Source organism: Zingiber officinale, chromosome 2A (assembly GCF_018446385.1).
Source record: "Zingiber officinale cultivar Zhangliang chromosome 2A, Zo_v1.1, whole genome shotgun sequence".
Taxonomy (NCBI): domain Eukaryota; kingdom Viridiplantae; phylum Streptophyta; class Magnoliopsida; order Zingiberales; family Zingiberaceae; genus Zingiber; species Zingiber officinale.
Window position 1 is genome coordinate 148,549,138 of NC_055988.1, and position 25,049 is coordinate 148,574,186.

General features: G+C 44.1%; 1 pseudogene; it reads right to left on the reverse strand.

Moving 5' to 3' along the window:
• Nucleotides 1-17,895: 17,895 nt before the first annotated feature.
• On the reverse strand, nt 17,896-24,028 carry LOC122040138 (annotated as a pseudogene).
• Between the last annotated feature and the right edge of the window lie 1,021 nt (nt 24,029-25,049).

Genomic DNA, 25,049 nt, shown 5'->3' on the forward strand with positions numbered 1-25,049 from the left:
ATTTATCCCTTCATAGTTGGTTATAAAAGGAAACTTTTTTAAATTAAAATCTCTCTTTTAAAACATGTGGTTGATTTCCAAAAAGGAAAGTTATCTCTAAAATTAAAATCTCCTTTCAATCTACAAATAAGTAAAGATATCAATTCTTTTCTTAATCTTTTGTAGAAACTTATAAAAGGAAATATTTAATTTTAAAACTCTCTTTTTAAATCATGAACATGGTTACAAAAAAGGAAAGTTTTATTAAAATTAAAATCTTCCTATCAATCTACAAATAAGGAAAGATATCAAATTTTTTTCTTAATCTTTTGTAGAAAGCTATTGATCCGGCGGTAAAAATCCGGAACCCCATAAGGAGTCAACGCCGAGGGGAGGTCAAAGGGTCCAGTGGCTCGCTGGAAAAGGGCGAGCCGACCGGACTCAGAAGAAAGGGAAATCTGGTAGTAAAAGGCACCCTGGTAGGGACCAGGGGTCCGACGCTCAAATAAAGCAGTGCGTAATAACCGAGCGGAAGGAGGTGCCGCCCGGACGGCGCAAAGAATCAAGGCCGTCCGGACGACGTTCATCGCCCGCTCGGCGGACCAGGCACCCCAGTCAGACGGTGGGTAAAAGACGGGGACATCTTCTGACAGCCGTCAAGTCGTATGGCTGTGCCATACTTCTAGTCTGACAACGGGTGGTCCTGCCGTCCCATCAAAGAACATGCTCGGACTGTGGCAACATGGTGTCAGCTCTCTGACAAGTGCATACCGTGGTATGGGTTGCTGACACGTACGCACCTCGGTGGGCGTGCATCAGTTCCTTCTCCGTCTTATATAAAGAGGCTATTACTTCGCCAAAGGTACGCAGAATACAAATTTGGCAGCCACTTTCTCCACCACTTACCTGACTTGAGCGTCGGAGGACCGTCGCCGGGACACCCCTCGGCTCGGTTTTTGTTGCAGGTTCGCCGAGCACTCGAGGATCCAGCAGAGCGCGCCACGTGCCATCGACTCTCGGTTCGGACAGATCAAATTGGCGCCGCTGGGAACGCCTCGCATCCGACGGAGACAATGGACGAGGCCGACGACAACACACGTGACGCTTTCAACAAGAACTCGAGGCTCTCGTCGAGATGAGGGCCGCCAAACTCATGGAGCAAAACAAAAGCATCCGCCGAGCGCGGAGCAACAAGCAACATTCGCCTCGTGGCCGAGGAAGCACCTCCAACCACCGTCGCATTCCATCGGGCCTTATTTCGCACCCTAAGCCATACCAGCCGAGATAGAGGATCTTCCTCAGATGAAATGCCAAGGCGGGATGACAGGAAGGGGAAAGCTCCCCGAGCGGACTCCTCCCCCGAGCGGATCAATCGCCAATTTTCGGAGGTTATCCTACGAGACCCTCTGCCCAAGCACTACGTGCCTCCGACGATCGGCGAATACAATGGAACAACGGACCCGGATGATCATCTGGGTAAGTTCGATAATACAGCCACGCTCCATCAGTACACAGATGGAGTAAAGTGTAGAGTTTTCCTTACCACCCTCTCGGGATCGGCTCAACGGTGGTTTCGAAGGTTGCCGGACGGATCCATCACGAGCTTCAAGGAATTCCGAACGGCCTTCCTCCACCACTTCGCCAGTAGTCGGCGCTATCAAAAGACAAGTGTCATCTTATTCGCCATCAAGCAAGAGCCGAGAGAATCGCTTCGAGGCTATATTCAGCGATTCAACCAAGTGGCGATGGATATCCCAACGGCCACATCGGAGACGATGATGAATGCCTTCACGCAAGGCCTTGTGGATGGGGACTTCTTCCGGTCGCTCATCCGAAAGCCGCCCCGAGATTATGATCACATGCTACATCGGGCCAACGAATATATAAATGTGGAAGAAGCGCAAGCCGCTCGGAAAAAGGAAACTCCAGCCGAGCGCGCACCTGTTCATGCCGAGCGGAAACAGCACACCGCTCAGCAGCCACCCAGAGGACCGAGGGTCGAAGCAATTCGATCCCCTCACGTCACGTACAAGAAGTGGCTGCCGCTCGCCCAAGCCAAAGAAGAGGTGGACCCCTATGTTCTGCAAATTCCACCAGACGGATACGCACAACACGAGGGATTGCCGAAGCCTTCCCTTTGTGTCCAACCCTGTTCCCAGGAAAGCCGAACGACGGTCGCCTCCCATCGACAGGAGACGTAGGACTCATGAAGCTGACCGGACTCGCATCGAGGGGCGACACCAGCAGACACCCGATCGGCACCGATCCCCGAGGCAGGAGAATCGTCGGGCGTCCAGAGCACCGTCCGCTCGGGAGGAGGAAAATAGGAGCAATACTTCCGGCGAGATCAACGTTATTGCCGGTGGGCCGACCGAGGAGATTCCAACCGAGCCAGAAAGGCGGGCGTCCCGCAGATCCAGGTCGGCTGCAGCCAAGAGCGGGCAAGTGGGCCGGAAATCACTTTCGGCCCGGGACTTAGAAGGAGTTGAAGTGTCCCACGACGACGCTACTGCTCATTAAAGCGGTAATAGCAAATTACACCATTCACCGCATATTTGTTGACACAGGGAGCTCGGTCAACATCATATTCAAGAAGGCGCTCGATCACCGCAAATTGATCGAGCCGAGCCGCTGCCCATGACCCCCGCTCTACGGGTTTACGGCAACGAAGTTCACCGGTCGGACAAATCCGCTTGGGAGAAGAGCCGCTCAGGAGGACCGGGACAATAAACTTCGTGGTGGTCGACTCTCCCTCATCCTACAACGTCATTTTGGGACGACTCGGCGAATTCCGAGCGGTTGTCTCAACCTTCCACCGAAGATAAAGTTTCCCGTGGAGGACAAAGTAGGAGAAGTGCGGGAGATCAGCTAGCAGCTCGGCGGTGCTATATAGAGATGGTCCGGAAGGCGCCCCGAATTGAGGTACATGCCATAACCGAGAAACCTCCCTTTAATTTATGATGAAAAGGAGGAAGTCCAGATCCATCCGACCCGATCGGAGGCCACGACTTTATCGCCTCGATTTGGAAGAAGAGGAGAAGCTGATTCAATGCTCCAACGAAATCATGATGTCTTCGCTGGTCGACACATGAGTTACCTAGAATTTCGCCGAGCCTAGCGCAACATGAATTGCATGTCCGACCAGTCAAGCAAAAGAAAAGAGATTTAAGCTCGGAACAAAATCAGATTATCCGAGTGGAGGTGGAAAAGCTGCTGGAGGCGGGGCAGATCCGAGAAGTACAATTCCTGAGCGGGCTCGCCAACATGGTGATGGTCTCCAAGTCGGGTAACAAATGGCGGGTTTGCATTGACTTCAGAGATTTAAACAAGGTCTGCCCAAAGGATTACTACCCTTTGTCATGCATCGATCAGATGGTTGACTCCACGGTGGCCTGTGAGTTGATCTGCATGCTGGATGCATATCAGGGCTACCATCAGATTTCACTCGCCAAGGAAGATCAAGAAAAGGTTAGCTTTATTACGGCAGACGGGACTTGCTACAACATTATGCTGTTCGGGCTGAAGAACGCCGAGGCCACCTACCAAAGATTGATGAACAATGTGTTTCGATGGCAGATCGGCAGACATATGGAAGTATATGTTGACGACATATTGATAAAATTCCTCCGAGTTGTTGACCTGTGTGCAGATATGGAAGAGACATGTCGGACCTTAAGGAAGTACAGAGTCAAGCTCAACCCCGGCAAGTGCTTATTTGGAGCAAAGAGCGGACGATTCCTCAGTTACATCGTAACCAAGCGGGGAATTGAAGCAAATCCAAGCAAAGTAAAGGTGCTCCAAGACATGCCCCCTTCGTGAAACTTGAAGGAAGCTCAACGGTTGACCAGACCAATTATAACATTGTCAAGATTCATCTCCAAATCATCCAATCAGAGCCACCCATTCTTCAAAGTCCTACGCTGAGCTACAAAGCAAAGCCCGTTGCCGACAAGCCGCTCTAGATGTACTTGTGATCGATAGAGCGAGTGTTCGGATCGGCGTTGGTGCGACAGAACATCGCTGAACAACAACCGATGTACTTTTTTAGCCACTTATTGAAAGATGCTGAATGCTGCTATACTTGTCTTGAGAAATTGGCATACGGGCTGATCCTTGCCACTCTGAGGTTACGCCCTTATTTTCTCTCGCATCCCATAATTGTGTTAACTAATAGCACGTTAGGGAGAGCCCTCCTCAACTCAGAGGTGTTCGGGCGGCTAATTAAGTCGATTATGGAGTTGAGCAAGTTTGATATGCAGTACCAACCTAGATCGGCGATCAAGGCGCAAGCCTTAGCCTATTTCGTAACTGAAATATATAACGCTGAGCTAGAGGCAACTTGGAGAATATATATATATATATATACGAGTCGTCCACCTGGCAAGGAAGCGGAGTAGGAATATTTTTAATATCACTATGGGAAGATAGAATGTAGTTGTCCGTTCAGTTGCATTACCGAGCTACAAACAATGAAGCAGAGTATGAAGCACTGATCGTCGCTTGCAAGCAACTAGGCATGTAGGGGCCACCGGGTCATTATCCACTCGGATTCCCAACTAGCAGTTCAGCAACTCTCAGGTACTTTCGAAATAAATAACGCTAGACTGAAATTATATGCAGAGGCTTTCGAGAAGTTAAAAGAAGGATTCTGAGAGGTGATCGTGCAAAAGATCCTCCGGAACGACAACTAATATGCGGATGAGTTGCCCAAGCTAGCCATTCAAAGCAACCAATTGAAAAAACGCTGCCGGTGGCGCATGTCGACCGGATGCAAGGCCTCGCATTTCCAAGTGACTGGAGGACACCTATTATAGAATTCCTCCGTCGGGCACCACACCATCCGATGAATATGCACCCCGGCTCCTCAGAAGAGCCGGTCGGTTCACACTCATCGAGATCGCTTTACAAGCTCTCGCCCTTTGCTGAAATGTGTAAGCTCGGAGGACTCACCTTACATCCTCCAGAAGTACATCAAGGATCATGCGGGGTCATCCGGGCGGACGCTCATTGGCCAAGAAGATCCTCTTGGCCGGATACTTTGGCCAACTTTACAAACAAATGCCGCTCGGACAAGATCTACATGCTTTCATGCCGTATATCACAACTTCTCCCACCGACCGCAGAGGAGATGAAGGCATCAACCATCTCATGTCCGCTCGATCAATGGGAATGGATATTGTGGGTCCATTTCCGATGGCGAACGGCAGAGGAAATTTTACTAGTGGCGAGACTATTTCTCCAAGTGGGTGGAGGCCGAGCTACCGCAAAGATCACCGAACAAATGGTTAAAAATTCATCCGCAACACATCATTGTCGGTTCGGCATCCCTCGCCGACTAGTGTCCGACAACGCGGCAGTCATGGAAGATGTTAGAGGATTGGTACAAAGCTACGATTGAGCAACATTTCACGTCCGTGGCCTATCCTCGAGCAACGGCTGTCAAGTCGCCAACCGGAAATTCTTCAGATTCGCGCTTGGCTCGACCATTTGGGAGGAGTTGGCCGGATGAAGTGCCGAGCGCCTTGTGGGCCATCCGAACGACGCCAAAAGAAGGGACGGAGTCACACCGCTCCATTTGGTATATGGCGGTGAGGCCGCCATACCGGCCGAAGTCGGCGTCACCAGGATCCAGAGCTATGATGATGACAACGCCGAACGAAGAAACATGGAGCTGGACTTGGTAGAAGAGGAGAGGGCAAAGGCGTCCGTTCGGCTGATGGCATACCGTCAGCGGATGAAGCAAAACTACAACCGGCGCATAATTCCCAGATCGTTCCAAGTCGGCGATCTTGTCTGGAAGAGAGTCAAGCCGGTCGGCGACGTCGGCAAGCTTGAAGCTCCATGGGCAGGCCCTTTCAAAATCATCGAAAAGCTCCGCTCGGGCGCGTATTATCTGGAGGACGAGGACGGACGGCAGCTAGATAGGCCGTGGAGCGCGAACCACCTCCAGCCTTACCGGGCGTGGTGAAAGGTGTATCACTGTAAATCACCCTGTGTATTTCATTTTTCGACTAAATACTTGAAATGTAGAGATGAAAAGTCAAAAGAGCGAATATAAGGCATTATCATCGTAACCCGAAGACCCCAGGCCGTTCGGCCGGGATAGAATATAAGCGATCAAGACCCCGAGCAGTTCGGCCGGGCCGCATACTAGTGTGGCGGGAAGGAAACCAAAGCCCTGCGCTGTTCAGGATGATAGAGGGAGGTTATTGCCTGAGCGAAGGCCCGAGCCGGTCGGCCGGTATATGGTTTTCCGAGCCAAGTGCTCGACAACGAAGGCCCCGAACCGCCGGCCGGAGGTATACGGATCAAATTGGCGCCAAACGCCTAAAAACGGAAGCCCTGCACCATTCGGACGGATATAAATTATCCGAGCCAAAATGCTCGGCAGACTCGAGCCGTTCGGCCAGAGTACGCTCTTGGGTAAAAGGGGCATATGGATTATCCGAGCTAAGCACCCGAATAGTGAATGCCTCCCGCCGATCAGGTTCGCGTACTGACCGGTCGGGCATAAATATTGTTCAAGCGCGGATATGAAGGCTAAGGTCGCCGACCTGGTTCACCAAGGCCGACGAGCACCGTCAAAGATCGAGAGCCGCGATCGGCTATAATATCCGCTCCAGCCCAGACGTTAAACCGTAGACGCAGCCGCCTATAAACCCTCCGAGGAAGACCGACGAGCACCGCCATTAAAGATCGAGAGACGAGCCGACGCCTATAAACCCTCCGAAGCGGAAGACCGACGAGCACCGTCAAAGATCGAGACGAGCCGCGCCTATAAACCCTCCGAGCGGAAGACCGACGAGCACCGCCGTTAAAGATCGAGACGAGCCGAGTCTATAAACCTCCGAGCGGAAGACCGACGAGCACCGTCGTTAAAGATCGAGAGCCGCGCGATCGGCTATAAATATCCGCGCTGCTCAGCCTGACGTTAAACCGTAGAGACGAGCCGCCTATAAACCCTCCGAGCGGAAGACCGACGAGCACCGCCGTTAAAGATCGAGACGAGCCGCCTATAAACCCTCCGAGCGAAGACCGATGAGCACGTTAAAGATCGAGACGAGCCGGCGTCTATAAACCCTCCGAAGCGAAGACCGACGAGCACCGTCGTTAAAGATCGAGAGACGAGCCGGAGTCTATAAACCCTCCGAGCGGAAGACCGACGAGCACCGTCGTTAAAGATCGAGAGCCGCGCCGATCGGCTATAAATATCCGCGCCGTCTAGCCCAGACGTTAAACCGTAGAGACGAGCCGGCGTCTATAAACCCTCCGAGCGGAAGACCGATGAGCACCGTCGTTAAAGATCGAGAGACGAGCCGGCGTCTATAAACCCTCCGAGCGGAAGACCGACGAGCACCGTCGTTAAAGATCGAGAGACGAGCCGGAGTCTATAAACCCTCCGAGCGGAAGACCGACGAGCACCGTCGTTAAAGATCGAGAGCCGCGCCGATCGGCTATAAATATCTGCGCGTCTAGCCCAGACGTTAAACCGTAGAGACGAGCCGGCGCCTATAAACCTCCGAGCGGAAGACCGACGAGCACCGCCGAAGATCGAGAGCCGCACCGATCGGCTATAATAACCGCGCCGTCGACCACCGACGATAAATATCAAGAGACGAGCAAAGGATGGTTGATCGGAATTAAAGAGACAAACAAGTTTGCGCGCTGAGCGGCTGATCAAGCGCGTAATGAGACATTAAAGATAATTCGCTTGTCTGGCATAGCGAGGTGCCGAGCGGAATGGTTATAAAGAATACTTAGTAAGTTCTTGCCACAATAAAAGGTGAAAGGAACAGAAGATCATCTACTACGCAAGCTAAAAAAGTCATTACAGAGATAGTCCGGGCCGAACGGCTGGAATACAAAAAAGTTTATAAAAACGCTCCTCAGACATCAAAATCAAAGAGAGCGTCGGGGATGGTGTCCATCACGCTCGCTATATCTTCGGGGGGGATGGTCAACTCGGCAGACAGGTGACCTTTGTTCTTCAGATATCCCACCGCCGCCTTGATCGCCTCCTCGAACGTGAGGGATATCTTGTCAGTGAACTTCTCTCCGAAGTCCTCCGAACAAAGGAACGCCTTCCTCACCTCGTCCGAGCGGGCCGACTCCCCCTCTTAATCTTTGGAGATCCGCCGAGCGGCCCTCCTTCTCGGTGGCCAACAGGGCGTCCAAGTCTTTGATGCGTTGTTCCAACCCCCTGATCTCCACCTTCATACGGTCCATATCATTGATGGCCTGTTGCTTCCGAGTGGTCGCCGTTTTGAGCTCCTTCTCTCGTTGCTTGATCATCGTTTCGAGCCGAACGACTTTGCTCGCCAAATCGTTAGCCCTTTTCCGTTCGGCGTCCAGCGATTTTTTGGCCTGCGCCAGAGCGGCAGCCGACTGCCCGTTACCCCCAACGGTTTTTTGTTTTTTCAACTCGTCCTCCAGCTCGGCCAATCGATTGCTAATAGCGATCTGCTCCACCCAGTTCTACCAACAAATGTCCACAGGTTAGAAACCTAATTCGAATATGCAAATAAAGAAAAGGAGAGCATACCCCGGTGGCCTGTTGAAGGTTGCTATCGCCGAGCTGCCCGGGAGTCATCGTGGCTATGCGACGCCGAGCATCTATCCAAGCTTGGGCAAGAGGGCCCGTCAGAGTAATCTGCTGCTCGGGGACCACTGGCCGATCAGCAGTAGCCATGTACGCCTCTGAGGGGAGGCGCAGAACGGTCTTTATCAAGTTCTCGCTCTGAGAAGCAGCGGCCTTATCGGACGGCCCACCGGCAGAAGAGGAGGGAAGCTCACCCATACGCCTGATACGGCGCAAAGTTCTGGAAGGGCTGGACGGCGGCACCTCCGAGCTGGCCCTCGGAGAGCCCTGAGGAGTTGGGGTACTCTCGAGCGAAACCGTCCCGGATAGCACCGGTGCGCCCGCGCTCCGCTCGGGCAGTGGCTCATCAAGGTTAGCGCTCCGCTCGGGCAGTGACTCATCAAGGTTAGAGGCAGGGGCAGAGGCAGGGGCAGATTCTGGTCTTCGGCGCTTCCGAGTGCGTAGCGGCACATCATCGGCCGAACGGCCCTCTACCTCAGCCTCGGTAGGAGGTTCCAGGTCACCCGCGGCCTCATTGCGAAAGGCAGGGACATCTGAGGCTTCGGGGACAGTTGGTGCCCCCTCACTTTCTCCACCGGTCGGATCGGTTGGAGCAAGGCCCCGCTCGGCAGCCTCCTTGTTCGTCACCTCCTCAATCTGAGCAGCTTTCAGTTTGAGCTTCTTGGTAGCCTTGGCACGCCACATGACTTCAGCTGCAGAAACAAAAAATAAACCAGTTAGAACAAAACAAATGAGAAGATAAGGAAACTTACTCATGCTGTAGGGCAGATCGGCGGGGATAGAAGACAAGCCGAATATATGCATTACTCCCGGAAGGAGCATCTCGTCAATATGATAGCGCTGACCGACTAGCCGTTCGGCTGCATGGAGATAGTCCGCGTCACCTCTAAACTTGCCGAGCTCCGGTTGCGCGGGCATAGCCGTCTGCCACTTGGTGCGGAAAGTCGGCCGCTCGGGAAAACGTATATAGAAAAAATGCTCCTTCCAATGTTTGTTGGAGCTCGGCATATGATCAAAAAGCACGAAGCCTATCCTAGACTGGAAAACAAAGGTACCCCACTCGGCTTGCTTGGGATAGTAAAAGTAGTGGAATATTTTTGGGTCCAAGGGGATGTTGTTCAGCTTAAACAAAACTACCACTCCGCTCAGCAGCCTAATAGAGTTGGGAACTACCTGGCCGAGCGGAATGCGGAAATAGTTGCAGACTTCTAAGAAAAATTTGTGAGGTGGAAAACGCAGTCCGGCCAGAAATTGGTCTCGGAAGAAAAGCACTGTGCCGGACGGCGGTTCATGAGGCCGAGCGGCTGGTGTGGCTAACACTATTTGATGGTCGGTCGGCAGGTCGTAAGTCCGGACGAGGCGCAAGGCGTCTTCCTCATCAAAACGGCTCTCCATGGTCGTGTACCACAGACCTGGAGCGCCGCCAGTCGACTGTGAAGTGCTAGTCATGGTCAAGGGACGAGAATATAGGATGCCAAGGGAAGGGGTGAGCAAAGAATGGAGCAGAAGCCGATTGAAGGAAACAGGTAACAAAAAGAAGAAAGCGCTGGGAACAAGAGAAAAGGCCTTACAAACAAAGAAGATGATCGACGAAGGGCCGAGGTTTGCCGAAGAGTTGAGGGACGAGGTTGCCGGAAGAGAATACGAGCAGAGAAGTGCCGGAGGAGAATGAAGCAGCGAGGCGGCGGCGGAAGCGGAGCCGCAAGCTTTATATTGCCGCCCGGAAGCAACCTCCACCGTCCGATCCAGGTCGTCGATATCGAGGTTGTCATCGGATCGTCCGTTTCAAACGGCGGCTGTCCCATCGGAAGTGACGTAACCGCCATACTCTGACAAATGCACGGTCGCCACGTGTTTGCCGGTTACTAGCCGCATTTAATGAGCTCCCCTTACCGTGCGCAGAGCACGTGATGGGTAGTGTGGGAGAACAACGGACATCGATTCCCAGAAAATACAAGGCATGGACAAAGTGTCGCCGGACAGACAGATATCGCCGCACGGAGGAGCATCTTTATGCCTGGCCGAGCGGCCTAAGGCAATGATCATTGTTCGACAGATCGGCAGTCCAGTCAGTCGGACTTTGCCTCCTTCGACTAGACTCGAGAGGAAGGCAAGTGATCCGGCGGTAAAAATCCGGAACCCCATAAGGAGTCAACGCCGAGGGGAGGTCAAAGGGTCCAGTGGCTCGCCGGAAAAGGGCGAGCCGACCGGACTCAGAAGAAAGGGAAATCTGGTAGTAAAAGGCACCCTGGTAGGGACCAGGGGTCCGACGCTCAAATAAAGCAGTGCGTAATAACCGAGCGGAAGGAGGTGCCGCCCGGACGGCGCAAAGAATCAAGGCCGTCCGGACGACGTCCATCGCCCGCTCGGCGGGCCAGGTACCCCAGTCAGACGGTGGGTAAAAGACGGGGACATCTTCTGACAGCCGTCAAGTCGTATGGCTGTGCCATACTTCTAGTCTGACAACGGGTGGTCCTGCCGTCCCATCAAAGAACATGCTCGGACTGTGGCAACATGGTGTCAGGTAAGCTCTCTGACAAGTGCATACCGTGGTATGGGTTGCTGACACGTACGTACCTCGGTGGGCGTGCATCAGTTCCTTCTCCGTCTTATATAAAGAGGCTATTACTTCGCCGAAGGTACGCAGAATACGAATTTGGCAGCCACTTTCTCCACCACTTATCTGACTTGAGCGTCGGAGGACCGTCGCCGGGACACCCCTCCCGGCTCGATTTTGTTGCAGGTTCGCCGGAGCACTCGAGGATCCAGCAGAGAGCGCCACGTCCCCAGCGTCCGCTGACTCTTGGTTCGGACAGGATCAGCTATAAAAGGAAAGATTTAAATTTTAAACTTTCTTTTAAAACTATGGAATCCACATAAGAAAAATTTTAAAATAAAAATCCTATTGACTTTAAAATAAAAATCTTTTGTAGAAAGCTATAAAAGGAAAGATTATGGGCTCCAAGCATTGGCCGACCACATACTTGGCTCATCCTATTGACTTTGGTCGGCCCAAGCTTGGGTTCCAAGCTTGCTTGGCCGACCCCATTAGGATAGGTAAGAAGGTGGGTAAGGGTGGGTATAATACTTTATATATAAGAGGCTACGATAGGGACCGAGAGGAGAAATTGGTTTTGGTCTCCCGATGAAATTAAGCTTCCCATGTTCGCCCCGAACACCCAACTTAATTTCATCAATAATAATTCATACCATTAAAGAATTATTATTGAACTACCGCACCAATCCCAAATTATATTTTAGGCTCCTTCTTATTATGAGTGTGTTAATCTCCCTGTGTTTAAGATGTCAGATGTCCACTAATTAATCGAGTTACTGACAACTCACTTTAATTAATATCTTAGTCCAAGAGTAGTACCACTCAACCTTATTGTCATGTCGGACTAAATCCACCTGCAGGGTTTAACATGACAATCCTTATGAGTTCCTCTTGGGGACATTATCAACCTAGATTACTAGGACACAGTTTCCTTCTATAATTAATAACACACACTATAAGTAATATCATTTCTCAACTTATCGGGCCTATTGATTTATCGAGCTAAATCTCACCATTTGATAAGTCAAAGAAATAAATACTAAATATATGTGCTTGTTATTATATTAGGATTAAGAGTACACACTTCCATAAAAACTAAGGTCTTGTTCTTTTATTAAGTCAGTATAAAAAGAACTTACCTTAAATGATCCTACTCAATATATTTAGAGTGTACTAGTGTAATTTATTAGTCAAGATAAACTAATACCTAATTACACTACGACTATTCCAACGGTTTGTTCCTTTCCATCTTAGTCGTGAGTTACTGTTTATAATTCATAAAGAACCAATAACATAATCTTCTGTGTGTGACACCACACACCATGTTATCTATAATATAAATTAATTGAACAACTACATTTAGCATATAAATGTAGATATTGACCAATATGATTCTTATTTCTAAGTAAATATTTATACAAAAAGCTAGGCTTTTAGTATACATTCCAACACTCCCCCCGGCGAGGTGCCCAGACCAGGTCCGGGCACTTGGACTTGGTCCAAGCGCCCCAGACAGTCAACAACTTGTTGACTGTCCGATTTCTCCCTGTTTCGGCTCTGTTCACTTGGGCAATTTAGGTCATCCGGAATAGGGATCACCCGAACCCATATTGCGGCATTCTTTAGCAACCTTCCGCTCCGACTTCTTGTCCCTCAAAACCACCGCGCGCTTCCTTCTCATCCGCTAGCGTACTCTTCCGCAACGCCTCATCCCTCGGACGCACCGAGCCCGTCTACTCTCTTCCGTGCCATCCTTCTCGCTAGCTACATCTTTTGCTCGACTTCTTGTGCTTCTAAGTTCCTGCACATTTAGACACAAGGCGTTAGAACACAACAGGACCTAACTTGACTTAGTTGATCATATCAAAACTATCACTGGGTACTTATAATCTCTCCCTTTTGATGTGAGCAACCTAAGTTAAGTTAGGGTAAACTAAAAATAAATAATAGAAAAGTAGCAAGTATAAAATTTTCAATTAAAAAAATATGCAAAAATTAAAATGTTACCCTCCCCGTAGACTTAACATCTACTTCTCTTCCTTTGATTACATTAAAAATAGAGGTAAGCTATGAACATAACTTGAAATAAATTTAAAGCAGAGTCTAAGGGATAAAACAATAATGACTATCATTCAGAAAATCATGAAGTTTAAATTTCAAAAAATTTAGATTTTTATAATTTATAAACCAATTTTGGAAAAATAATATGAAAAATATTTTTAATTATGGAAAAAATTTGAAAATTTTTATAGCGGTAAAAACAATATAATCAAAGCTATGGAACAAATTCTACTAAATTATAAAATTGATTTAAGCAGAAATAAAATATCTTCTATAAAAAGTTGAATTTTAAAAAAAATGTCTAAAAATAGTTTCCATGCTTAAAAAATAGTAAAACATTTTCTGAAAATGTAATAGAGCATGTATTTTTATAGAAAAAATAAATTTTCAAGAATTGAATTTTCATAAATTTTTAATATTAAAAATTTATATTTAGATAAATAATTAATAGAAAGTTCACGAATGGTAAAAAACTTTCAGTTAAATTTTATTAGATAGAGAAAATAATAAAGTTTTATAAAAAAATAACATATGCAATAGATAACTCTGTGAAATAATTTTAAATTAAGAAATACGAATTTTGTTAAAAAATTTCATAGAATAATAGTAACAGTCAAAAAAATTTTAAATTCTTTCTATAGATGAGTAATGAAATCCACTTTCTCGAAAAAATTAAATTCTAATTAATTTCTAACAGAAATTATATAAAACAATTTATTTGATAATTCTACGCAAACAATAAAAATTAAACCAATTAATAGTATGACATGCATAAGAATTTAATTTAAGTATGATTTTGGAACCCAATATAAGTTCTTTCCAACTGTGTTAATCAAAAATTTCTTAGGATATATTTTACTGATAATTTTCTCATGTGACCCTTTTGGTATCTATGATGCCAATTGAATTCTTGAAAATTTATAAAATTTGAAGAAATAACATTCGAATATACAGAATTTTTCAAATTTTGTATTTGTTCTTTTAAATTTTTATTTTCTATTTTTATTTTGTCGAAATCTTCTAATCGACAAGATGTAGCTAAGGTTCATTTTAATTCATTATTTTCTTTTAATAATTTTTTATTATATATTTCTAATTTATAAGAATTTTTTGATAAAGTTATAATAAATTTAAATAACTGATCAGGAGGTAGAGACTGTACCTGACTTACCTTGTCGATTTCTGATGCTTTCCCTGTAGAGTTGCTTTCTTTTGACGTTGCTCTCCCTTCTTCAATACTTTCGATGCTCATTTTAGATGAGTTCACTTTGTCTTCTTCTTCTTGGTGACTTACCATTAGCGTAAGTCTGGCATGGGCTTCGATCTTCGACCTTGACGACGTTTCATCCCACGTCGTCTTTAAATTTTTGTGCTTTGTTTGGGTCGACTTCTTGTCCTTTTCCTTGTTCTTTAATTTTGGATAGTTATTTTTGATGTGTCCTTCTTCAATGCAGTGGTAGCATCTTACCTTTCTTTTCCTTCTTTTACCCTGCACTTGATTAAACTTATTATTCTTAATTTTTTTAAAAAAAATTTCCTTACTATGAACGTCGTTTCGTCATTGTCAAGGGATGTTTCGGACTCCGATTCATCCATTTTTGCCTTCAGGGCAATGTTCTACACTATTTTTGTCTTTAAATTTGCATATCTAGATTCGTGAATTTCAAATGTTAAAAATAATTCCTCTAAATTACTTACCTCTAAGTCCCTAGAGTTGAAATATGTTAGGATGTATACTAAAAGCCTAGATTTTGTATGAACATTTATTTTGAAATGAGAATCATATTGGTCAAATGTCTATATTTAGTTAAATGTAGTTGTCCATTTAATTTATATTGTAGATAACATGGTGTGTGGTGTCACACAGAAGATAATGTTATCAGTTCCTTATAAATTATAAAAATAGTAGCTCACAACCAAGATGGATTAGGACAAACCATTGGAATGATTATAGTGCAATTTGGTATTAGTTTATTTTGACTATAAAATCACACTAGTATACTATGTGTGTATTGAGTAGGACTATTTGAGGTTGTTTCTTTTTATACTGACTGCATAAAAGAATAAAATCTCTGTTATTATGAATGCGCGTACTCTTAATCTCGATATAATAACAAACACATATACTTAGTATTTATTTCTTTAATTTATCAAAGGGTGAGATTTATTCAGTTAAATCAATATGCCCGATAAGTTGGGAAATAATATTATTTATATGGTGTGTTGTTGATTATAAAAGGAAATTGTGTCCTAGTAATATAGGTTGATGATGTCCCATTGAGGAGCTCATAAGGATTATCATGTATACCCTGCAGGTGGACTTAGTTCGACATGATAATAAGGTTGAGTGGTACTACTCTTGGAGCTAGATGTTAATTAAGTGAGTTGTCAGTAACTCATTTAATTAACGGACATACGATATCTTAAACAGAGGGAGACTAACACACTCATGATAAGCAAGAGCTCATATTGTAATATGAGATTGGTGTGGTAGTTCAATAATAACTCTTTAGTGGTATGAGTAATTATTGATGAACTTGAGTTGGGTGTTCAGGTCGAACACAGGAAACTCAAGTCCATCAGGAGGCTAAAACCAATTTCTCCTCGCGGTTCCTGTTGTAGCCTCTATAAAGCCTCGCATTTACCCGTTTTGGTTTTGCTTCCAACCCATGGAAAGGGGTCGGCCACATCCTTGCTTGGTGCCCAAGCAAGGGGCCGACCAACCCTTGCTTCCTACCCAAGAAAGGGGTCGGTCAAGCCTTGCTTGGTGCCCAAGCAAGGGGTCGGCTAAACCAAAAGAAAAGAAAAAAAAGGATTTTTTTTTTCTTAACAGAATTAGAGATTTTTTCTAAAAAGAATTACGTTAATTCTTTCTTAGAAATTTTCTAAAAAGAATTATATTAATTTTTTCCTAAGAAATTTTTCTAAAAAGAATTATGTTAATTCTTTCCTAGAGATTTTTCTAAAAATAATTATGTTGATTCTTTTTTAGAAATTTTCTAAAAAGAATTATACTATTTCTTTCTTAAGAAAATTTTCTAAAAAGAATTATACTAATTCTTTTCTAGAGATTTTTTGTAAACAAAAATCTATTACTTTTTCTCCTTTTTTATCTGGGGCAAAGGGTTATAAAAGGAGAGGAGATCGTGCCACAAAAATCAATAATTCAATTGAGAATTGATAAGTTTCTCTCCTTTCCCTTAAGGTCGACGCCCATTTTTTCTTTTCTTTCCTCTAGGGTCGGCACCCTACTTCTTTTCTTCTTCCCTTTTCTTCCCTCTAGGCCCGGCACCCCATCTTATCTTGGTGGTCTGAGCTTGGAGGAAAAGAAAATGAAAAGACGAAGCACCTTGGTGGCCGACGGTTTGGAGGAGAAGAAGAAGAAGGAGGAGGCGTTCCTTTCTTTGCATCTTTTGGTGGTAGGCGGCTTGGAAACAAAAGGAGTTCGAGTGTTTTTGTCTTGGTAGATCGTCACCCATACGACGTCCAAGAAGAGGAGAGGAATACGGCAGAAGATCAAGAAGTCTTTAAGATACAAAGAAAGGTATAACTAGTTAATTTATTCCATAGTACAACTAGTTTTGTTTTCTTTGTATGGATCTTGAAATACCAACACAAGAGGCTAGCAATTTTGTGTTTTCATTTTTGTGCTTCGATTTTATGTTTCGATCTTGTGCTTTGATTGAGGTCTCTGTAGTTAAACCTAATGTTACTGTGAGAAGTTTATGTTGGACCCCGTGGGTGTTTTGATGTGATCAACCAAGTTGGTTAGGTCCTGCGTTTTGTCTGATCCTTGTGTCTGAGTGTGCAGGAGCTTAGGAGCACAGGAAGTTGAGCGAAAGATGGAGCTAGCGAGAAGGACGACACGGGAAAGGAGCCGACGAGCTCGGTGCGTCCGAAGGACGAGAGAGCTGCGGAAGAGTACTCCGGTGGAGCGATAAGAACGTGCGCGACATTCGAGGGACGAGAAGCTGGATGGAAGCCTGCTCAAGGAAGGCCGAAAATTGGGTTCGGGTGAGCCCTATTTCGGTTGGCCGGAATCACCCAAAAGATCGAAACTACGGAAGACGTCGGAAGACAAAGCAAAGAAGCAAAGGAGCTGAAAAGGCAGCTCAAGGCGCCTTCATCATGCTTGAAGGCATCTTCAACTTGAAGGCGCCTTCAAGGCTTGTTTAAGGCGCCTTGAGTCTGGTCAAATCAAACGTTTGGCTTCGAATAGAGTTCTATCCGAACACTTGCTTGGAGGCACCTTGGACCATTGTTGGAGGCGCCTTGGAGCTTCTGGATAGACTTTCCAGGGGCTATAAAAGGACCCCTGGACCTAGGAATTCATCATTCATTCAAGCTTTCAATTCCTAGCAACTTGTGAGTTCATTAAGTGTGTAAAAAGGCTTCTCCGCCTACGGTGAAGGAGACTCTGCTAGTGCGATTTTCGATTGTCCTGGATTAACAACCTCCTTGGTTGTAACCAGGTTAAACTTCGGTCTCCCATTTTATTTCTGTCTTTAATTTTATATAGTTGCTAGTTATTTTTACTGTTGATTTTATTTTTGAGTTGAAATCCGAGGAGGGTAGTTTTATTTTTGATTTCAGAAGCAATTCAACCCCCTCTTGCCGGCCTCCGCTGCACCTACAGTTTAAATATTCAATTTCTTTGAAAGACTTTGTGTAGGAAGTGGTGGATGATCCCATAACCAAGAAGGCCTAGTGCCTCACCAATGACCTGGAAGCCAATCCTTGAAATAAATATTTAATAAACTTCTGTAATATGGTTTAACTTCTGAAGAACACAAGGGTTGAACGTGGAGTAAAAATGTTAAGTTTCGTTTCTAATCCAAGTTAACTTTGAAAAACGAACTTGGAGTAAAAATGTTAAGTTTCGTTTCCAATCCAAGTTTAACTTCTGAAGGGCACATGAGTTGTTAGGAAAAGTTCTGTGCTTGTACAAATTTTTGTACAGGGGAAACATAATGGTATTCCAAGTAGCACCCTACAAAATATGCATCTACTAGGGTTGATCATTCTAGAGTTTTAAGAAATGCATTATGCGCGTACCTTAGTAAATCTCAGTTGGTTACCTTTTCTTTGAGATATGTGAGTCCGGTGATGAATTCTTTGATCCTTAAGTGGAGGTGTGCGACGGTTTCACCTTCTTCTAACCAGAGGTTGCCGATCTGATTCCAGAGTAGGTCATGTCTTGTGAGTTTTACCTCTAAGGTTCCTTCATGTAGTTACAGGAATTTCTCCTAGAGTTCCTTGGTTGACTTATAGGCTCCGATCCGGTTGACTTCTTGTGGCAGTAACACGCTCAGCAGATGAAATTCTGCCTTGCCGTTTGCCATGAAGTCGGCTTGCTCCTTTTTCGTCCAATGATGTTTTTCTTTGTCTTTTGGTGCTACAAAATAATATTTTATTATAATTAATAATTCAAAATCCGTTTTGAAAAATACTTCCATCTTTCTTTTCCAAATCGCGAACTCTCCCTTGAACTTAGGAGAGTAGATGCTTGATCTGACCATCGTCTTTTATGCTTCGGTCGGTGGTTAGTCCTTCTAAAGTGATTGGGCTCTGATACAACTTGTTGGTCTCCTGCGATTAACAAGAGGGGGGTGAATCTCCTTGCATAAACAAACTCAAACCTTTTCCTGATTTATAGCTTGATTAATACAAACACTTGTAAAAAAGATACTAATTACTAAAAAGAAAGAAGAGGGCATATCTTTTACTTAGTTTTCAATTAGGAGATTGTAATTCAAGATATTGAAGCTCACTAACAAATCTCTTTTAGGCAGAGAAACCTCTTATAACAGTTAAAACACTCGAATATAAAACTTAATAGAAAGAGAATCATTTACAAGTGTTACTTTTTAACTACTGAGATCAGGACTGTATTTATAGCCCTGTTCCGGGTGCTTGGAAGGGTTCCAGGTACTTGAGTGTGGATAGAACTTTATCCACATCATAACGAATCGTGATAGCTGGCGTTTTGATAAAATTTCTAATCCGGGCGCCTAGAAGGGTTTCGGGCGCTTGAACGGTGTTGATACGACCCCACTCGGGCAAGGCGCCCTGGGGCGCCCAGGGGATCCAGGCGCCCAGACCAAGTCCAGGCACCCAAACTTAGTCCAGGTGCCCTTGACAGTCAACAACTTGTTGAGTGTTCGATTTCTCCCCGTTCCGGCTCTGTTCACATAGGTGATTTCGGCCATCTAGAATAGAGCTCACTCGAACCCATTTTTTGATCTTCTTGAGCAACCTTTCGCTCCGGCTTCTCATCCCTCAAAATTGCTGCGCACTTCCTTCTCATCTACCAGCATACTCTTCCGCAGTGCCTCGTCCCTCAAACACACCGAGCCAGTCGACTCTCTTCCGTGCCATCCTTCTCACTAGCTGCATTTTTCGCTCGACTTCCTGTACTCCTAAGTTCCCGCACACTTAGATACAAGATATCATAACACAACAAGACCTAACTTGACTTGGTTGATCACATCAAAATTATCATGGGGTACTTACAGAGAATACTACACTTCTCACAAAGTTAGTGTGCATGTGGTAAGAGTAATATTAGGGAGTACATCATGGAGATGTCCAACTTAGTTACAAGGCTTAAGACACTAAAGTTAGACATGTCTGAAAGTGTCCTTATGAAGGAGAAATGAACACTAAATAAGCTCATAGCTCAGTATGTATGGGAAGAAGAGAGATTGAGAGGTGACACATCTTAAAGTGCACACTATGCATCCTCATCTCAATATTTAAACAAAAAAAGAAGAAGGGTAATGGTAAGAGTAAGGGCAAACAACTTGTAGTGACTGGGGCTTCAAGGTATAAGGTGCAAAAGCAACAAAATTTGGACCCAACTTGTTTATTTTGTAAAAATAAAGGTCATTTGAAGAAGGATTGCCCTAGATACGTCAACTGGCGTACCAAAAAAGGTATACTTCTCAACTTTGTAAGTTCAAAAGTCAACCTAGCTACTGTACCTAATAACATTTAGTGGATAGATATTGGTACAACTACTTACATAAGTGTAACTATGTATGGTTGGCTCATAAGCCGAATGCCAATTGATGTCGAAATATTCATCTATACGGGAACAAGCAAGAAGGCAAAAATAGAAGCAATAGGTGTCTTTAGAGTTTGTTTGGGGAATAATGTACTTTTAAATTTGAAAAATATATTTGTAGTGTCATCTTTTAAACGGAACTTAATTTCTATTTCATGTTAGGATAAATCCGCATACACTTGTTCATTTGGAAATGGAAAGTTTAGTATTTTTCAAAATTCTATCTTGTGTTGTACTAGTTCTTTGATTGATAAACTATATAGCTTGGGCACTGAAACACATATGAATAATCTTGTGATGCATAGTATAGGTGTGAAGCGTGGTGTGACAATGAGAATTCATCCATATTGTGGCATAGACATTTAGGGCATTTCTTCAAACAACACCTAGAAAAATTAATGTCATAGGAAATTCTCGATTCCCTTGATATGTCAGATTTTGGAATATGCATTGAGTGTTTCAAGGGAAAAACAACTAACAAAAATAATAAGGGTTTAAGGTGGAGTAATAGAATCTTAGAGCTTATACATATGGATATATGTGAATTATTATCTAAGGCTTTTTGGAACGATCAAGCATACTTTATATGATTTATAGATGATTATTCCTGATATAGATACTTGTACCTTATTCATGAGAAGTCGCAATTCTTAGACATGTTCAAAACATTCAAAGCTGAAGCTGAAAATTAACTTGGTAAGAAGATTAAGGCCATAAGATTAGACTACGGTGGTGAATACTATAGTAGATCTGACGGATCATGTGAACAACATTCTGGGTCATTTGTAGATTACCTTGTTGAGTGCGGTATCATGGTGCAATCACTACAACAAATATGACTTTCTGCAGCACGCAATTATGCTATCCACAGCGTACATTGCATGCTGCACAACTCCATGCTGTTAAAAGTCAGAACACATTCGTAGCATGCGACTGCGCGCTGCAGTAAAGTGCATTCACAGCACGCAGCTGCACGCTGCGATAAATTGCATTTGCAGCGTGCAGCTGCGCGCTTCGAAAAGTGCATTCACAGCGTGCAGCTGCGCGCTGCAATAAATTGCATTTGCAACACGTAGCTACACGCTGTGGTTAATAGCATTTGCAGCATGCGACCACGCGCTGCGGTTAAATGCATATAAAATTATATATATATATATATATATATCACACATAATTATCAATATCGTATAATTATAACAAAAGGAAGAACTATGTTACAGGAATATGAAAATAAAGAAAATAAATATCATATAATTTTTATTTCCAATAGAAATAAGTGTGTTACAGGTTTATAAGGTAAAAAAATAGTTGATTGCTGCCACTTAAACTGATGGGATCGATATCATGTGCTTCATTCCCTTATCTGAGCAGCTTTGGTGAGGGTGAGAGCAACACCAGGTGCACCATGGCACCAATGCACAAGACAATCTGCATTGAATCCCTCAATCGATGGGTAGTTCCCGCTGATGAACCGATTGTTAATCATGTAGTTAAGGGTGCCCTTAACATATTTCAGGTCATCTTTATTGAGATTAACACCCATCAAAGCATGCATGATCCCAGCAAGGCCATGGGCAGCCCCCCAGTACCTCTCATTGTTCCACCCGTACATCAATGGGCACCTGCTCTTGCTGGCTAGTCTTTTTCCATCCCTAATCATGTCCTTAGCTACTGATCTCTACAAAATTATGCATACAAGAAAACACTATTAAAAAGAGCAAAATATGGAAATGAGATAATAAATTTCATCCTTTAGTCTCACATCTTCAAACGATAGTTCTTAGAATATGCTTGTATTAGTATAACATCCACCTACGTGACTTAGTACTTTAGGTTGGATTAGAGTCTCTTAGACTTAAATATGGTATTAGAATCAGTCCCTCACCTCTAACGAGGTTGAGATTGAGGGTGGAATATTAAAGAAAGTTGGAAGTGAGAAAGATAAAACTTTCAGTCCTATTCTCACATCTTCAAATGAGGACTCTCCTAACATGCTTAAATACTATAGGTCATCCTTGTAAGTGTATTGATATTTTCAATTGGATTGGACTCAATCTTGGACATTACAACTATAACGAGTGAATGATTTAGAAAATAATGAGAGGAAACAAGAAGGAAAGTTACCATATGAGTTGAGGGAATTATTCCCTTGCCGATGTGTTTATTTAAGAAAGAACACGCCCACAAGTAGCCAGCTCTTTCATATAAAAGTTCATTTGGGACGTCGCGAGGAAATTTAATCTGTTTAGAAGAAAATGATAAATCAAATTTTATGCAACCAGCAATAAGTTTCCTGTGGCACATGATATCGATCCCAACTAATGCACTTTCATATCTGATGTATCATACCAATGACACTTAAACAATACAATAACATCCTTGAGACTTGTAAAGAGAAAACAAGAGAAATCAATGATCTTGAAGCAACGAAGATGAAAAGTAAACAATTACAAGCCATAAAAAAAATCTCTACCAATAAGAAGCTCTGTTTCATTAGGCTTGGCTTCTCTCAAAATCCATGCAAAAGAAGAAATTGTAGTGATCAGAACTGCAAAAAAACACTTCAAGTTTCCTCACACCATAATTCTCCAAAAATAGGAAAATGAAGCTACAAGAAAAATCTTGACTTAGTTATTAACAGAAGGGACCTAATATTGTTCCACTAGGATGAATTTATACAAAAAAATCTCTACATGAACTACTAGTAAACTAATGGAAAAAATAATAATGTAAATGTATTAATTCAGCCTATTTGCAACCATACACTATTTTTATTGGTTATATAATATCCTTATGCATTTCTTTTTCTGTTAATATCTAAGCTTCTATTGGTATGAAACTAGAGTTCAGAAAAAACATAAAATAACATCTTATCAAAAAGTCAGTTTAAAGAAGATGAGAAAACAGTTCAAAGTCTAATTACTTGGCCTACCTAACTCATATAGATTGTATTTAATCAATAAATAAAATTTAAGAAATGGTACTAACTGAGAAATCTTAAAGATCATCTCCCAACTAGCACAAACCCGCATGTAGAAATTTTTAGAAACACAAGGCCACAAGGAAAACAACGGATGTTAGTGACTAATTGACATTAACATCAATAGTGACACAGGAGATTCCATTTAATGTTAGACTCGCTTGGGAAACCTTATCAAACCAAAAGAATCACACAAAATTGATGGAAACATGATGCTGTTGAGTTAATGAGATGTTGCATCTGATGATGTTGGTTTGCTAGAAAATAACAAAGCTTGGAGAAAAGGATAGATTTAAAAGATATCCTAATAAAGCTATGTAATTCAGTCAGCTAGATTAACAGATGTAAATGAATGCATATCAGCCTACATAAAAAGTACATCTTTTAGCTGCTAGAAGAAGTAAGAGAAACTCAAAGCAATTTAAACAAATCGGTTCAGCTCCTACCAATCCATGGTCGTCATAAGAACTCCTACACAGAGTGGAAACATGCCCTGACTTAATATCTTGATCGCAATAGCACTCCCTATCACCTCCTGGATGTCGACCCCAATCATGGCCATCTCCGCCATGAACCAAAGCACCAATTGTAGCTAGTGTGGGTACTCTTCCAGGCACAGCTTTGCTAGATGTCACCCAGTAGCCATGCTGAGCATTATTGATAGCATCTGATCAGCAGCCACGTCGCCGTCGCCCACAACAACATCTATAGCAAAGAATAGCCCGCAATAGCTCCGACTTGCAAATCCTCTTCCAGATTCCCTAAATCTAGGAACCCTATGCTCATCAAGAACCCTGACACGGTGAAGAGCTACAACTTCTTCCAAGAGAAAGATGGTGCAAATGATCCATCATCATCGTTGGTGTCATCCTCAATGATTTGGACTTTCTCATCGGCTTCGTACGAGCGCTTGGATCCCTCATCATGGTCGCTCGCTATTGAATAATCGGAGAGGATCGGATGGAGGGGGTTCTCCTCTTTCTCCTCAGTTCCCTCGCTCCTTGAAGGCAAGGCAGAGAGAGGAGGCGAAGGGGGAAGTAAGCGACGCCTGATCTATCACCGGCACCGGAGGAGGAGGTAGTCATCATCTTCAACGATGTCTGCTATCTTTGTGACCTTCTGTCTGCCCTTGCCCTCAAAAACCCTCACGATGCCAGATACGGGAGGAACAAGCTTGGTAGCAAAAGGTGTCACCCGAGAGGGAGTATCCTTAAGCAGATCGTGGAAAGAACATCGGAGAAGAAGATCGTGTGCACTTAAGCAAGAGCCTTGCGTGCCTGGGAGCCGAAAGAAAGGGGGCAGGGGGGACCGGCAAAGGGATGGGGATTTTTTCAGCAAAGCCAAAGAGAGGAAAGGGGGCAGGGATTTTTTTGACGAAAGCGAAGAGACGCACACGGGGCTATTTAAAAAAAATAGGGTTTTACAATAATGTATCCACAGCGAGCGTTAAAAGTAATTTTAACCAACCATTCTACGCGCTATATGTATAATAATTATTAAGGGTATAAGTATAATAATTATTAAGGGCGTGTGGAGCAGCGTGCATTTTTACACATCATCATTTATATATGTATAATAATTATTAACAACGCACTCCGCGCGCTGTTAATATTAAGTTTTAACAGCGCACTTTGCACGCTGCAAAAAAAAAATATTAACAGTGTACTTTTTTTGCGCGCAGTCATTTGTATAAATATTATACTATCCGCAACACATATAATTAGGTGCGCCGTAAAAACTATTATTAACGACACACTTTAACTGCGCACCGTTGATGATGCGCTGCGGAAAGTCACTTTTGTTGTAG